The 16466-nt window shown below is 42.0% G+C and overlaps 1 protein-coding gene across 4 annotated transcripts in view; it reads left to right on the top strand.

Moving 5' to 3' along the window:
• MAPRE2 (microtubule associated protein RP/EB family member 2) overlaps positions 1–16466 on the top strand; it is a 98705-nt gene that overhangs the window by 41844 nt on the left and 40395 nt on the right. The gene's annotated exons all lie outside the window — the stretch shown is intronic.

Raw genomic sequence — 16466 nt, 5'->3', positions numbered from 1 at the left:
TCCTCGGGGCGGGGGTGACAGTTCCCGCGGTGCCTGCGCGGGGGAGGGCGGCTCCATCCCCGCCCCCCGCTCCCCGCCAGCCCCATTTTGTGTTTATTTATCGTCTCTCATTTGGGGGGGACACCCGTCTTTTGTCGCAGTTGTAGGCATTTTTGATGAATCGTTTGGCATGCGGTGCTGGCAGCGCTTCTGCATTAACATCTCCGACAATATGTTCCGGCAGATAAGCTCATTAAAATTGTTTGCATTGTTTGATAAGGGTCGCGGCGCAGCCCGGAACGCAACTGGTTTGATGTGCTCCTTGCTGCCGACTCGAAGGGCGATAATAGGGCCGGTGGCTCCTTATGTCAATATACAGTTATTTTAAATGCTCCCTGGATGACAGCAAGCAGTGCCTCTGCAGAGTACACGCCCCTCAAAGCTGATTTTCAAGCAGCAGGAAATGATGCTGCTCTCAAATATCTGACTAAAGTGGCGAGTTGTAGCTCGATTACATGAAAACAAACGTGGATGGCTTGGCTTGTTTGTCTGAAGAAAATCAGAGTATTTTTTCTTCTGCTGAGGAATAACGGAGCTGCCACCGGCATAGCTGGCCATTAATAACCTTAACAGTGAATCTCATTGTTGATAACACACTGACGGGTGAGCGTGAAAGGCGTCGGAGATCCCAGTGTGTGGTTTGTTTGAATTGCACAAAATTTAGTCGGTGTCTCTCTCTGAATCTCCTTATACCTCATGCACTGGAACCCCAGTGCACGCACTTAGCACAACGCGGCAAAATTGCTTTTGTAAGGACCTATTTCTACTTGCAGAAAGCCTGGAGCTCTCACTTCTTATATCTAAATTTCAGCTGAGTAGTACAAGATTCTGTTTTAGGAGAAAGCTGTATTTCCATCTTGCACCTAAGCAGAAGTATGAAATAGATTTGAAATGCCATGCATCTATCTTTACTTATTCTGACATGTCATAGGTACCACTGATTGCTGTCTCACTTGTTTCCTTCAGAAGGGTTCTTTTGAAAACCTCAGTTAAGTGGGGTTTTCCATTCTTTTTCAGTAGGTTTGTATGTTTTTCTGCAGTCATCAACAAGTCAGTTTTCTTGCCCTTTTGCCTGTCATATCATACACTGAACTATGTCTAGAAAAGACGTTTTGTGAGGCTGCTGTGTTCAGCGCATGATGACAGGAATAACTGTATCACTCTCCCAGTTTCCTAGAAATTGTGAAGTTACTCTGTATCTGAATAGCCTTTCCTCCAGAGAAGTGCTCCTTAGTCCTTTAGGGATTTTTATCCATTTCTATCTCTCTCTAGAGCAATATAAAGGAATACAGAACTACTAATGCTAATGTTGCATGTTATTTTTGGGCAGTAAATAAGTAATTCAGTTCAATATATTTCAGAAATAAACCTTTAATGCACAAATAAAAATTTCCACTGGGGAATTCTATTTAGGTTATTTTTTTCCTTTTGGAAATTTACCCTGTTCTGCAGAGTCATAACACCCATATCTGTTGATTTCTCCCTTTCTCCGGGGGAGAAAATGATGCTTAACTTGCTTCCATCTGTAGGTAAAATACTTCAGGAAGGAAATGTCAAGCATAACAGAAGAGAAACATTAAAGAAAATACGTGAAAACTGCAGTGAAGCTTCTCCTTGATACTGGAAAAATGGCTTTCAACTTCCATGACAACCTTTAGTAGCTAGGCAGGTTTGGTCCTTGTTCAGTGTGAGTGGCAGCAGGAGATCACTGGGTACAACAGATGAATTCCATCAGTTTAGTGCCTGCTGCCACACTGGACTGTCGGTGTCATTCCAGACTTATGGAGCGGCTTGTAGGACCTCACCATATGACACATCAAGTTGCTATGCCTCTGATTGTTGGCCTGGGTTGTTCCATCTAGGAATATGGAATAAATATGTCATTACACACACCCTGGAGGTTGACATCAGATGAGCAGTTGTACAAAGCTAAAACACTTCTGCATCCTGCAGCTTTGCTCTCAAGTTAACCTGCATCTGCCATGTGTATAGAGGTTCAGTATTTGCCTTTCAGTCCTTCTTTCCTGTAGTAACAGAAATGCTTTCTCATTTTACAACTTTTAACATGTTCTGTTTCATAAATATTTTAAAACAGAAGTAGTCTTACCTGACCAGGAAATTTGTATTGATCAGATTGGATACTCTCAGACCTAAGAAACAACTTCGCTATTTCTAATACCAGGTCTTACCAAAGATTTGATATCCACCTCCTGAAGAAGATTTAAAAACAACTACAGGTTATACCTTTTTACAGACTAGGAAGCTGACATGGAAGGAGCTGCTGTAAGTTGTATGCTGAGCTGAGGATGCAGCAGGGAATTGAACTTATACCACGATTCCCAGCCATGTGCTATGTATGCAAAGCCACAAATAGTTTTCTCAAGTCTTCCAAAGGACATATTATATTTTGCAGACTGGGACATACAGGCCCAAGGTGTTAAGTTTCTCAGCCAGATTTACTTAGCTGGTAAATGGAAACCAGGCACTTTGGCATAAAATTTAGTCACAGGGTGATGTTACCTTTTGGAGTTAATAACTGTAATCAATCTGTATTGCTCACGTGCTGTTTCATGTGCTTCAGATCAGGAGACTGTTGAAAATGTGTTTGGTACTGAGGTATCTTTCTGTTGGCCCAAAGTAGACTTGGGGTCTTTTCTGAAGCAGTGAAGATTAGCATTAACATTTAACGATAGTTTACTTCCGTGTTCAAAGATGGCTGAAAAAATTCAATGAGAAACAAAATCAACAGCTGTGTGGAGAATTTTTTTTTAAATAGGCCACGTTTGCAGTGCTTTTTTTGCCAGACTCCAGGCATCCTGTGTGGTTGATCAGCTCATCATATTTTTAAAAGCTAAAGTATTGAGTGAATACTTGTAGGTTCAAATGGCATACCTAGTCTAAACCATCCTGGTCCTAAAGAGACAAACTGTTGTACCTTCCTTTGCAGAATACTGTGCTTAACTTCTGCTTTGTGTGTTGCTAGAAAAATGGTTTTCTGGGCCTTCGTTCCCTGGCTATATTTAGTTTTATACCCAGAACTTGCATGAAGCAGAGGGGAAGGGGCCAACTTCCTGATTATTTTTCTTCAAATCACTAAGCTAAAAGGAAAGAGTACTTTTGTTTTAGTTTTTTATCTATGAGTGTATACCTTTTTAATGTTACCTGTTTTAAGTATTTGTTTTTCCTAAGTGTTGTCTTCATTCTAGAAATCATTGTGTAAGCAGTGAGTCATGGTGTTGTGCATAATAATGAAAGCTAGACAGCAGTGGTGATTTCCTCACCCACTGCTGGAATAAGTTGTGGGGTGTTACAGAGCATAGCGGGCTGCCTTTTACAGCGGTATGGGCTGATAACTTCCATGCTGAAAGTCAAGATTTACGTTGTAGCAAAATCTGTTCTGGTCTTTGCCTTCCGAACTCCCAGTGAATTGCCGGATGCAGGCTGGCCCTGGGCAGCAGAGAGCATCCATCCCTTGGCAGGACCTGCCCCTGTCTCTGGTGACTCTGTGCCTTCCACATGTGTGGCTTTACTCAGGGTTCAAAGGGAGACCTGTTGCTTCGACTTACTGTGGGCAGAAGGAATTTACTGGTCTTTAATTAGGTTCCACTGAATATGGTAAACAGGTAGATACACTGGAGTAAAAAAAAAAAAATTGTGTTGAAAAAATTAATATATTAAGGCCCAAGCTTGCTGAGAACTGGGAAGATGATACAGAGTAAAAGCAGTGAGTTGTCTTCTCACTTCACAGTACAGATAGGTGTGACTTCTGAAACTGTAAATGCCAGTCAAAGCAAATGCTATTAAATATATTAGTAAGTGAATCTTTATTTTCAGAGGCATCTGCTCTTGACCTAACAGCTGCATTGCAGATTATGAGAATTTTGTCCTAGATTTCACTGAAAGCAGGAAAAATGCAATAACAAATGTTTGAAAAAAACAGCAGCAAACTAATATAAATTACACCCCATAAATTTGGCTTGTGTTTTTCTAAAAGTTGTCGTTGTGATAACCCCCTTGTCTGCCAAGCATCTGGATTGCAATAAGATAGTTACTGCAGGGAGAAGACCATCCTGATGACTTAGAGCCAACAGCTTACTAGCCAGCATTAAAGAGGGACTATGCAGAAATCTTTCTTTGGTTCCTGTCAGCTTAGGTACCCTCTATTTTCTCTTCTTTCACTTTCATAAAGCTGTCTTCCTATTGCTGCCACTGCTGTTCTTCTTTAATCTCGTTTTCTGATTAGGGAGTACTCTGCCTAGAGAGAGCTGTTTCGGTGAGTATCTTCTGCTGGGCAGGTCCAGCTCTCAAAAAGCAAAGGGTGAAACTGTCTGAAGATAACTTGGAATCACATGTGAGAGCATGTAAATGTCTCTGAGGGGTAGGAGGATGACTCTGCTCAATACTGCATGAGTAATTTGAAACCTAGATAGTCCCTGCCTGCATTATTGGGGTATCTCCGTTGAACTGGATTTAGATCTTCCTTGACGGAAATACCTTCATAGTGTTTTGGGGGTTGGGGTTATTTGTTTAGATCAGGGGCTAAGACGGAGGTAGCTTTTTGGGGAGTGGGGAGAGAGGAGAGAAAACACTGCACAGACAGCCCAGTTTGTGTAAGGAAATGGAGGTAATTTTCAGACAGCACGAACTTCTCAGCTTACACCCAAGTGCTCTCACCAGAAAGGTCTGAGAACGCCTAATTTGCACCCAGCCTCCGTGGGTTTCAGAAACATCCTGTAGGTGGGAGGCTGCGTTCTGGTTTTTGTTGTGTGATGTGGTTTTTTTTAAACTACCTTGTTGAGCTGCATAGCAACAGCAATGTGTTTTTGGCATATTAAAAGAAAAAGGAGCAAGTTTGGCACACACGAGAACTGAACCTGATGCTGGCACTTTCAGAAACATACATTTTGGCTTCTGCCTAGTGTCTTCAATCTAGTCTTCCTGGAAAACAGGCACTGAAAAATGTGCTGTATTGTGAAAGAAAGGTGATTTGGAGGTGGAGCTGTGCAGCAAGAGACCTTGATTAAAGCTATTTCTTTGGCTCGTTTGAGGGAGGTGCAGTTATCTCATCTGGACCACAGGAATGTTATTCCAGGGGGCATACCTGGACTAACCTTTTGTGATATAAAACTTGTTTTGGGAGGCAGTAAGAAAAGAAAATGTGTGGTAGGTGTACATTTCAAGCCTTGGCATTTGAATGTGTGACTCTTTAAAAATATCTTCAGAGGTTTTGGGGTTTAGTGGGGAGGTTAGTTTAATTTGACAGTCTCTCCTTCCTTATGCCCAAAGCTAATTATAGCAAAGGCTTGGTAAGGAAGCAGATGAATACTGTGCCAGCTTTTCATTTTGGAAGTGCAACTTTCAGCCTTTGATAATTGAAAACGAGTGGTCTCGCCACATCTGTTCTCAATCACGCCAACCACCGAGTGGGATGGCACGAAGGCTGTAGCGCGGTGGCAGCAGCCGCGAGACTCGCGCTGCACCGGGACAGCGTTTGGCTGCTTGCATCCTCCTCACTCCCTGAATCCTGGCCTCCAGCTAGCAGCACTGATCGCTCACTTCCAGGATCAGTGCTAGGGAATGTAAATGGAAAACATCCGTGTTTCTTCTGTGGATGGTGTTAGCTGTGCGCTGCGTAGCTGTTTGGATCTTGCTCAGATCTCTGCTGCCTGACTCACCGATAAAGCATCTTCTTCATATTGTTTCATTACAATTAGGTGGGACGGAAAAGGGAATATCAGCTATAAAAGTTTACTAAACATGCCTTTAACTGTTGGGGTTTAAAAAGAGTGGTTTTTTTTTTATTTTTAGTACAAATATACTGTCTTTGTGCTATGAAGTATTTCATTCAAAATTGAAACCTTGCCTGCGATATTTTGACAAAATTTTGTCTAGTTTTCTAGTGGTATACTAAGTTATTAAGTATTTTGTAGAGAAGGCTCTGTATTCTGAAAGCACACCCATTAAATGTCTCAGTTTAGCCACTCTGAAATAATTTCTTGTTTCCCATGGAGCCCCATGATTAGTGAAGGGTGCTTTTGTGTTAAATGTGGTTTTTTGCTATGCTATCCAAACAGGAAGTGTAAACATTCATCAGTGAATCAAGACTTAAGGATGTAGCTTCCGTAGGAAATCCTACAACTGTGCCAAATTATTCTGCCTGGAGAGAAATATGCCATGCACGTTGTACTGTTGATCTTCTGGCCTTGTGTATGACCATCTTGCATTGTTTTGTTTCGGAGGCTTAATTTTCAATATTATATTTCTTGGCAATTTGGAATCGTGAGACGGACCTCAGTGGAGCCCTTAGTGAGACCTGTGCACTTCAGTTTTATCTTTTAGGAGCAACTCAAGTGAATTTTCCCCCCCAAAGCAGGGCTCCTTAGTACCATACAGAATTCCTACCCAAGCAGCTGTAATTATTCAGAGATGCACATGAATGCAAATTCTTTCCTGTCACTCTGGAATGCAGTGTTGATGCTCAGAAGGGCTCGCTGGCAGTATGTATTAAACAATTTTGGGGGAATGAAAATTCATTTTAGGCAAATCTTACACAGTTGTTATGCTTCGCTTCTTAAGGTTAATCTCTATGGAGCTAGTCCAGTAATATCAGTAATAGGAAGCACTGAAATATTTGAAGTAGAATACTCATTTGTTTTGCTTATGGATTCAGTGTTACACAAATCATAGCTTGTTAAAATAACTATAGAATCTATGAGTAATTGTTTGTATGGAAGTGGAACACATAACCCAGTGATATGGAAGTCCCACGGGAGCTTGTGTATACAGAAAGACCACGGTGTGTAGGAGTGCTGAGAGCAGGGAAGCAGTGGTAATTGGTTGGATAGAAGGGATACCTTTTCCCCAACGGACAGCATTCAGTTGTAATTAGTCATTCTGTTGGAAACCTTGTTATGCAGAATGGTGTTCGTTATATTTTACTGAATTGTTTGGGGTCCATATCACTGCTTGCCCATAATAATGTTTCAGAGTTATACATGAGGTAGATTCTGAATCAGGGTCTGAAAACACTGTTTTCAGTCAACACATTTGTGTTGTGCTAGTTGTCAGATTCAAGGAGGCATAAGGAATATTCTCTTTTTGCTTTTTTATTTCATTTAATATATCTGCAATGAAGACAGGCTGAGAGACCTGGGGTTACTCAGCCTGGAGAAGAGAAGGCTCCTGGGAGACCTTAGAACAACCTTCCGGTACCTACAGGGGGCCTGCAAGAGAGCTGGAGAGGGACTTTTTACAAGGGTATGCAGTGATAAGATAAGGGGCAATTGCTTCAAACTGAGAGTATGTTTAGATTAGGTATTAAGAAGAAATTCTTTACTGTGGGGTGGTGACACACTGAAACATGTTGCTCAGAGAAGTTGTGGATGCCCCGTTTCTGGAAATATTTGGGACTTGGTTGCATGGGACTTTGAGCAGCCTGGTCTAATGGAAGGTGTTCCTGCCCAAGGCTGAGGAGCTGGAACTATATGATCTTTAAGGTCTCTTCCAACCCAAACCATTTCGTTATCCTGCGTATTTCTGTCTGCAGAGGTTTGGCTCTCTAGTGCACATTTATAATCTGTGGTTCCCAAGTGTGGAATGAGTTCCACAGCAGCAGGGATGCTGTAGAACTGCCTTGTCTCTCAAGCAGCTCTATTTTTAATATGGTGAGGTGTTTTTTTCCACTACCACATTGTGCACAGTTGTTCCTGAAGGGTTACACAGTGTGGACCTGGTGGTGCTGGTGAACAAGATGAACATGAGTCAGCAGTGTGCTCTTGCAGGGAAGAAGGCCAAGCCCATGCTGGGCTGCATTGGCAGGCATGTAGCCAGCAGCTCCAGGGAAGTGATTTTTCCCCTCTGGTGCTTCTGAGACCACATCTCACATACCTTGTCTGAGCCTGGCCCTCTCCACTTTGAGAGAAACAGTGACATACTGAAGTGAGTGTGGCAGGATGCTCAGGGGGCTGGAGCTTGTGACCTGTGTTTGGTCAGTCTGGATAGGAGCCATCTCAGGAGAGGGGAAGATCTCACTGCAGTCTTATCTGTCTAGTGGGAGACTGTGTGTGAAGAAGATGGAGCCAGGTTCTTCTGAGGTGCATGGGGAAAGGATGAGAGGCAATGGCAGTCAGCAGCTGCAGCAGTACAAAGTACTTTAGATATTGGGAGGAATGTGTACGCGGTAGGGACAGTCAAACACCAGAAGTTACCCAGAGGGGCTGTGGAATATCTGTCCTGGGAGGGTCTTGAAACTGAGACAAGATGGGATCACCGGCAGCCTTCTCTTGCTGTCTCTGCAGTGACTGGGAGGCTGGAGCAGGTCTCTCTGGAGTTCCCTGCCTACCTGAGTCACTTTATGATCCCATTCTGTAACTAATAAACATAAACAGCTCGTGACTTAAAAAACAAAGTAAAGAAATCACATGCTTTAAAGATGAAAGGAATATCATCTGGCAACTTTTTTACTGCCATGGAGGTGAAATCAGCCTTGCCATCAAAGATTTCAAATGGAAAAGAAAAATATGTGTATGCAGTCTCAGTATGACTTCATCAATATCAAATGTTTTCTAGTTTAATTCTTGCAAAAGCTGTACTGCTGCAGCTGCAGTATATTAATTCATATTCATATAATTTCATATTGCATTCTCTAAATCGCTGGGAACAACTTCTGCAGTTTAGTATCTAGGGCTGATCAAAAGTTTGTAAGACACAGCAGAGCAAAGGGATAGTTTTGCTGTGTCATAAAATTAATTATGTACATTGCAATTAAAGATTATGTCTTGAAGCTAATAGCTGATAAATTGCTTGCTCTGCTTTTAAGGAATTTTAACTTTTTTCATGCAGAAAATATTAGCATTATTGATAAGTTGAATCTGCAGAAAATGCTTTAACGATGAGCATAGTTCTTAAGCTGTGTCAGATGTCCGCTTAGTTTGATGTGCTTTTTACAGGGAGTGGTGCAAAACTGTCTTGTCGCATGGCCTGCAGCAACACTGAGAGGGTTGCAGGAACTAAATATTCACACTGAGCCCAGATGACCTTCCTAACTGCACTTACATGTAGTTGAAGGCAATTCAAGCAATAAACTTTTTTCTTCCTTGTTTATTGTGAGAGTTGCACTTGGTAATGTCACTGTTTTCCAGCTGGAAGCAATACACGTTAGGAATTGACCTCAAGATATTCCATGAAAGGAGGCCAAATCCTATTAAACAGTACATCTATGCGTCTCTTAGCTTAAGGTGCACAGCTTTACTGGGGCTTGTACATAAAGATTGTTGTAACTAATTCAGCTTCTACAATCACAGTTACATCAAACCAGTGAGCACCATCTAAAGAACATTATTTAGAAAACAAAGCTTTGGGGATTTCCCCCTTTAGATAGGCAGAAGATGCTAAAAGTTAAAATCTGTCTGAAAAGGCCAATTTCACAGACCTTCAAAGACCAACATGGTTGAAAAAAAAGGTTTTGGGGAAGCTTTAGATGATGCTGGTAGACTCACCAATTGTGTTGGTACTGCAACAATGGTAAAATCAGTCTGTGGTTACTGGCACACAGCAAGAATAATATGTTACATAAATCACAGATGGTTGAGCTAGAATGTTCCTACAGGGCAATTTACTTCATGAAGGATTAGTGAATTCTAGTTTTAGTTGCTCCAAAATTAATTTAGCAGTTAAGCAATTGCACTTGGAAGTTCAGCCCTGTTCTAGATAGTACTTGGTAGGATTAATTCTTAAGATAGGTGATTTACTGGTAGTATGTTGAGCACCAGAATAATTTAAGAGTGCTTCTTTGTCTGTTATGGTATTAACTCATGAGAACAAGGGAAGAGATCAAGTTACTTTGGTATCCAAACCCGAAATTAAGTGTTGTGGCTGGTAGTCTTAACACTTGAAGTCTGGATAATATTAAAAATGGTTTGTAGGGAGTTTGTAATAAGCCAAAGACTTGAATATTTATTTGTGCCTATATCAACAACACTGGAGATGTCAGAACTCCAAGATTTATTATTATCATCATTATCATTTTTAGTCTAGCTTTCACCAGTGGTTGAGGGAGAAGAGGGAGAGAGGTTGGCCTCAGAGCATAGTAAAAAGCTCTGCAGTGTGTTGGTGCAGTGGTCTGCAGAGGCAGTGCTGCAGGGGACTTTCAGCTGGTTATCATCACAGATGTTGTCTGGAGCACGGTCCTGCATTCTCAGCAGAAAGCCTGGTGCTTTTCCTTTTCCCCAAATGGTAGCAGAGCTGTGATAGCACTGGGAACCCTGGGCAACCGTACTAAAGCTTAATACTTTAATTGCAAAAATACACAGCTGTGTTTTAGAGAGTGATGCACCAGTGAAAGCAGCTAGCATGATTGCCCGTTGCTTCATCTGTTGTCACATGCTTGTTTACAACTTCAGGGCTTAAAATAAGTGTTGCCTTATACCCCTGATCAGTGCCATCACCTTCCTGCCAGGATGACTTGCTCAGGGGTGGAGTGGGGCTGGCTGCCTGGCTGGTATCTCAGCAGCTCTGTCGTGCAGGCTGTGCTCTGACACCTTTGCCCGTGGGTCCTGGGATACTTGCGTGAGTGGTTGCTGTGCTGTTTCTTGACCCTTGGTACCACTCCAGGAACAGTCAAAGTGAAGGTGGCCTTAGAAAGCCACTTAAAAAGGGCCTTGTTCTCTGCAGGAACAGAGAGTTGGACTTGATGATCCTTGGTGGGCACCTCCCAACACATTATATCCTGTGATTCTAACATATATGTATATTAAGGTTAGAATAAATGTTGAAATGCATTAATCAGTGTGTATCTACACTTGTTTTTTGATGTAGGAGAGAGAAGAGTTGATGCATGACAAAGCCCTTGTGCTCTGTCCCATAGTGCATCATTTGTGAGTGGGAAAGCTGTATTGCAGTCCCTCCTTAGCTAGTGCAAGGGGTTTCCCTTGGGAGTGCTCTCCTCCTTAGCTTCGCCTGCCTTGGACAGCCAGGGTATTTTAAGTATACTGCAATCTCTTGTTAGGAAACGGCAGCTCTATCCTCCTGGTTTCCCTTCTACCCGGACTTGTCCTCTTCTGAAACCCATGGATGCTCAGTGCCTGTCTCCTGCTGAGTCACTGCCTCTCTTGCCTGGCTCTGCGGGGTTGTGAGGCACTTGGAGGCTGCTCAGGCCCCCCCCCTTCAGGAGGGCTGTATAGTATTACAAAATCTCATTTGCCATTAGGTTATGCTTGGAGTAAATCAGCGTGTTACTTTAGCCTTTCACCTCGGAATGTATACATGCCGGAGAGGAGGAGGGGGGGGCAGCGCAACCCCGGATAGGTTAAAACTAAATTCATTTGGTGACTTCATCTGTCTCTAGTTGGATCTCATCCCTGCTGAAACTCCCAAGCCTGCCCGCAGCGTTTTCTGGACTTAAAAGGCGGAAATGGCGGGAGCCGGGAGCAGCCGGGCTGGCAGAGCTGCCGCTGGGCTGCAGCGTGGCTGCTGTCCTGCTGCGTTCTGCCTCTGGCGCAGTGCCTCGGTGCCCTGCAGCCCCCGTGCCCAGCTCTGCTGGCCTTTCTCAGTCAGGGCTTCTGACTGTGCTTGTCCCTTCCTAATCACGGGCAGGTATTCCTTGGTGTAGACGCAGGTGGGTGGCTGTGTCCACGATGTTTTGCCTGGAAGTTCGCAGGCTGCGCTGTGAACTCCAGGGGTCAGTGGATTTGGGGACAATTTGGGGACAAGCTCTCCTCCACTGCTGTTTTCATTTTCCAGTAAATCTGCATTTGCTAAAGAACTTGGAAATCTCCTCTCTGAAAGTGAAACTACTCATCCATCAACTCGTGGGAGCAAAATAATAGGAGGTTCCCCTGTTATTTGCAGAACTTGAGCTAGGAGCTAAGGTTTGCTTACATGGGCTGCCTCTCTAGGCATCCTTTCTTCAGTGCTCAGCGCTGATGTTACCTTGCTTTATGGCACGTTTTGAATCTCTTGGAAATCCTTCATCAATGTCTCCATGTTTGCTTGGTAATCTGTTGTTATCCCTAATGGAAAAAAAAAAAAGAAAAAAAGGGGAATTGAAGTTCCTGTTTGTGTCTGGGTGAATTCGAGACTTCGTTTAACAGAAGATTAAATGATGGTTTCTTCATCAGCTTTCTAGAGGTTTTCTCGTTACAAAATGATCATAGGCATCTTCTGTTTCCTAAAATGGAGGTGTTTTTAATTGACTTGAGAATTATAAGTCTGAGAATTATTTTCCTTTGAATCAACTTCTTTTTCCCCCCTTCACAATCCCCTTGTCTATTGTGAAAGGTAGACTAGTTGCCAGTGTCTATTGTGAAAATTTGACACGTTGAATGTCTTCCTTCAGGGCATCAGAGCAGCAATTCAAGCTTAAGATCTTAGAGTTGAAAGCCTTGGCAGGGGGAGGGTAATAACTGTAAGTAAAAGCAGTGAAGTTTTTTAGCATTGCAGCCTTGCCACAGTTAGGTTCCTCTCATTCAGCCAACTTCAAAGGTTTCTTGTTGTTCATCATTAATAAAATGCCTTCTTAATTTGTAGTAACATTCTTTTTATACTGAAATGTGCGTGTCCTTACCCCATGTTAACTAGTACCTGTCTGTTCAACACAAAACATTACTACAACTTTGTTCAATTGCTCTAAGGTGTGGTTTGAGGGTGCTGTGCACTGCTGTGGTTCATTTCTTACTGCAGTGAATATACCTATGTGGAAATGGTGGTGGCCAGAAGCTCTGAATTGCTTCCATTTTGTGTAAGCTATTGATGTCTGCCTTTATTGAACTTCTGTCCTTTGTCAAGAATGCTTTTTTTTTTTTTTTAAATTAGGATTTGTTTCCTCATATAAATTGATCAGGAGCCTTTCAGAGCATGCAAATACCTTCAGCCAAAATGAAGATATTTTGTAGTTAGGTGTTACTGTTGCATTGTACTTTTGAAGGCAAAGGTGAAGCGTGGAAAAAAAAAGGAATTGTGTTACTGTAGAGACATGACATTGGTGTACAGTTTCAGTGGCAGCAGGAGTGAGAACATAATTGGAGAAATAAAGTCTTGCTTACGATATGCAAATACGACTGGCAGATGCAAGTGAGTCAGTGAACGTGGCTTGTCCTCCTCAGGTGGACCTTTAGGTGCCCTGAAATCTTTGAAACACTAAATAATTTTCTTGGAATTTGAAACTGTTATTTTCATTTTTGTGAACTACCCCAATTTCATAACTGGTTAGTGAATAAATTTCTAAGTATTTCTAAAAGCTATGCAGTAGACAGTGTAATGCAGTGCTAGTTATTAGGCTAGTTATTGCTAGTTATTAGTTATATCAGAGGTTTTGGCTCAAGTTGTGTATATTATTTGAATACTTCTGGTTGTGTTTTCCACATTTGAGGGAACTGAATGTCTGAAAAAGAACTAGTATTTTTCTGCCTTAGATAATAAGCTTTTTGGGGGGTGTTAGGTTTTCTAAAGTCACGTGTAGCATTAACCAGAATTGCCAGGAGTCTTTAGAAAAGATACTCAGATTTGGGTCTAAACCAGTCCTTTAGAGCTGTCATAAACATTTATGTAGGTCAGAACATCCCAGCATTGGCAGGAAGCCTCTAATTCAAAAGAGAAAATTCCCTAATCCAGTCCGAATACATCTCTATTACTCTCATTTCACTTTCATTTAAACAGGGAAGTGCAATGAGAACAATAAAAAATATGCTGTTGGCTGTGTTAAATGATAATCCTGCAATATTCAAGCCATAAAATGTACATGGATTGCCTCAGTTTCGTCTAGACTCTGTAGAGTACTTCACAAATCATTTTAGGTCAAGTCAGATCCGTGTGATAAATGTAAAATGGCATTCAGAAGTTGGTGAGGTACACAGATAATAAAAATATTTTTAACATTTCAGGGCTATTTAGTAACATGGGAACAGTGCAAAAGAGATTTGACATTCAGCATTTTAAAACATTAATTTCTCACCGTGTTATAATCACAGGATTCTTTTATTCTTTTCTTTTTTTTTTTCCCATGGCAATGCCTCATTGTGATTAATCTTGTATCTGATTCAGTTTCTGGCTAGATAGAGCCTTTATGTTGCTTGCTACAAATACCACTGCAGTTGCAACACTGATGCCATGGTATTTGCTGCAGAAGTACAGCATAAGTCAAAAGGGAGAGTATGAACAGTGTTGTCAGCACTGCATAGGAGCTTTTTGTGTTGATTTTCCATCCGCAGGACTCTTTTCAGTAAAGACAACCTCGAGCATAACTGGCCTCTAATGGCTGTGGCTAAGGCTGTGTGCAGTGAGCGTTAAAGAAACAGGCAAGGTCCAGCTGCAAATCAGTTGTCATTTCAGGATGATATAAAAGGATGACTTTTCTTTGTACAGGGATTTAGCTACTGAATATGGCAGGTTTCTCCTGTGGGGATTTTTTTGTTTTTGCAGTAGCTTTAATCTACAAAGCCTTTTCACCAGCAGCTGCAGCAGTCTCACTCGGCCTGATCTTAGCCTTTCTGCTGTTATCTTCTGCTTTAGTAATTTTTGGTGTGAAATCTTTTGTTTTACTGGCAGTATCTTATCAGGTGTCAGCTTCCAGAAGGCTCCTCTGTACTGTCACACAGACTTTCCACTGCATTTAAAAACTTAGTATCTACTTGTCTCTTTGTACTACTATTTAGTACGAATATGTCTATTTGTACTAAATGAGAGGCAGCAGGCAGAAACTGGAACACAGGATGTTCCACCTGAACATGAGGAAGAAATTCTTCACTGTGAGGGTGACTGAGCACTGGAACGGGTTCCCCAGAGAAGTTGTGGAGTCTCCTTCTCTAGAGAGAATCAAAAACAAACATCTGGACACAGTCCTAATGTGCTCTGGGTGGCCCTGCTTGAGCAGGGAGGTTGGACTGGATGACCTTCAGTGGTCCCTTCCAACCTTGCCTATTCTGCGAAAATGTGAAGGCCTTGTGGGTTCAGAGGTGATGGCAAGTTCTTACACTACAAATAGTTTCCTCGCTGTAATCCTTCTAGGCTTGTCATTATTACTGGTTTGTTGTGATACAGCTTCTGCTGTCAACAGCCGTTAGTTTATCCCTGGAAAAATAAAGTAAATGTGCTTCTTGCAAAACTGTCCTTAGGAACAGCTGGATAGCACCTTGTAACAGCTGCAGTTATCTGTAGCAAGAGCAGTGGAAAATACCCAATATCTCAATGTTCAATGCTGCATATAATGCCTTAAAAAATCAGTAGGCTTTTGGGTGTAATGTTTACCGTCAGACGTGCTGAGCCAGTATATTTCTAGCTGGGGAAACTGCTTAAGCATGTACAGGATTTTCAGCACCTGTCTAATCCTCTGAACTCATGTCTGTGGTGTGTAGTTGTGCATGTGTGAAGTGTTTTTCTGAAATGGCCTAGACTAATATGTGAAGACTTTCCTAGGGCTTGATGTACACAAGGGAGAGTCCTTTGTGGTTAGGCAGTGCTGTAACAGCCAGAGGTTTTTACTCTCCCCCTGTGCCCTCTGAAGTGGGAGGTATGATGTGCTATCTTCAGTCTGCTTTCAGTTACTATAGCACTACCAGGCACCTCTATGGAATCCAGGTAGATACTGGTTTTCAGGCTTGTGTAAGCCTCATTGCAATCCTATGATTCAGAGCCTTCAGTCTAAACAAGTGAAAGCCTGAAAGTTGAAAATGTAAATAATGGTATTGGAAAGAAGCAATATGTTAGGACATAAAATCAAGTTGTTAGCTACTTGGCTGTTCCAAGTATGGCCTGTGTGTCTCCACCTGTTCTCTTGCATTGCCTTACTCATGTTTATTAATGTGTTTTGAAGATGGACCACATTTTTCAAAGTACTTCAGCACTTGGGGAACTAAGTCCTGCAGAAAACCCCAGCCCAGCTGTAGATGTTGAGCACAGAGGTTCTTGACTGTTGCTGAGCATGGTAGCTGTGCTACCTACACCTGCTTGTTCTTTTTTTTTTCCTTCTTTTTTGTTTTGTTCAAGGTCTCTCTGTGTGGCAAACAGGATATGTGTGTATCTGAGCACCAAATTAGAACATGCTTACTGTAAAGGAAACCTTTCCCAGCTGAGTTTATTTAGGACATAACCAGTAGGAGGATGGGGAACAAGAGATGCAAAGACAGAGTGAACTCTTTCAAGAGAGGCAGCTGTGGAATATTCACATGTATGTCAACAAAACACTTAAGAATGAATGGCAGGGGCATGTTACTGAGTTTTTTAACAGAAATTCTGATTAATTTTGCTTGACTTTGTTTACAGTTGTACTCATACACCCTTGTGCATACTTGTGTACAAATCTGAAGCCGTTGTGTCCAACAAATAGTTTGAACTTGTCTCTAATAAATAGTCTGAACTTTTGTTTGACCCATAGACCATAATAACTCATTTACAGATGCAGCATAAGTTGTATTATCCTTCAGGGTAGCATTGTA

The sequence above is a fragment of the Corvus kubaryi genome, unplaced genomic scaffold (genome assembly GCF_017639235.1).
Source record: "Corvus kubaryi isolate FWS band 111438036 unplaced genomic scaffold, C.kubaryi_AGA036_p1.0 37312, whole genome shotgun sequence".
Classification (NCBI taxonomy): Eukaryota; Metazoa; Chordata; class Aves; order Passeriformes; family Corvidae; genus Corvus; species Corvus kubaryi.
Note: the sequence above shows the minus strand (reverse complement) of the source record. Positions and strands in the feature narration are given on the sequence as shown.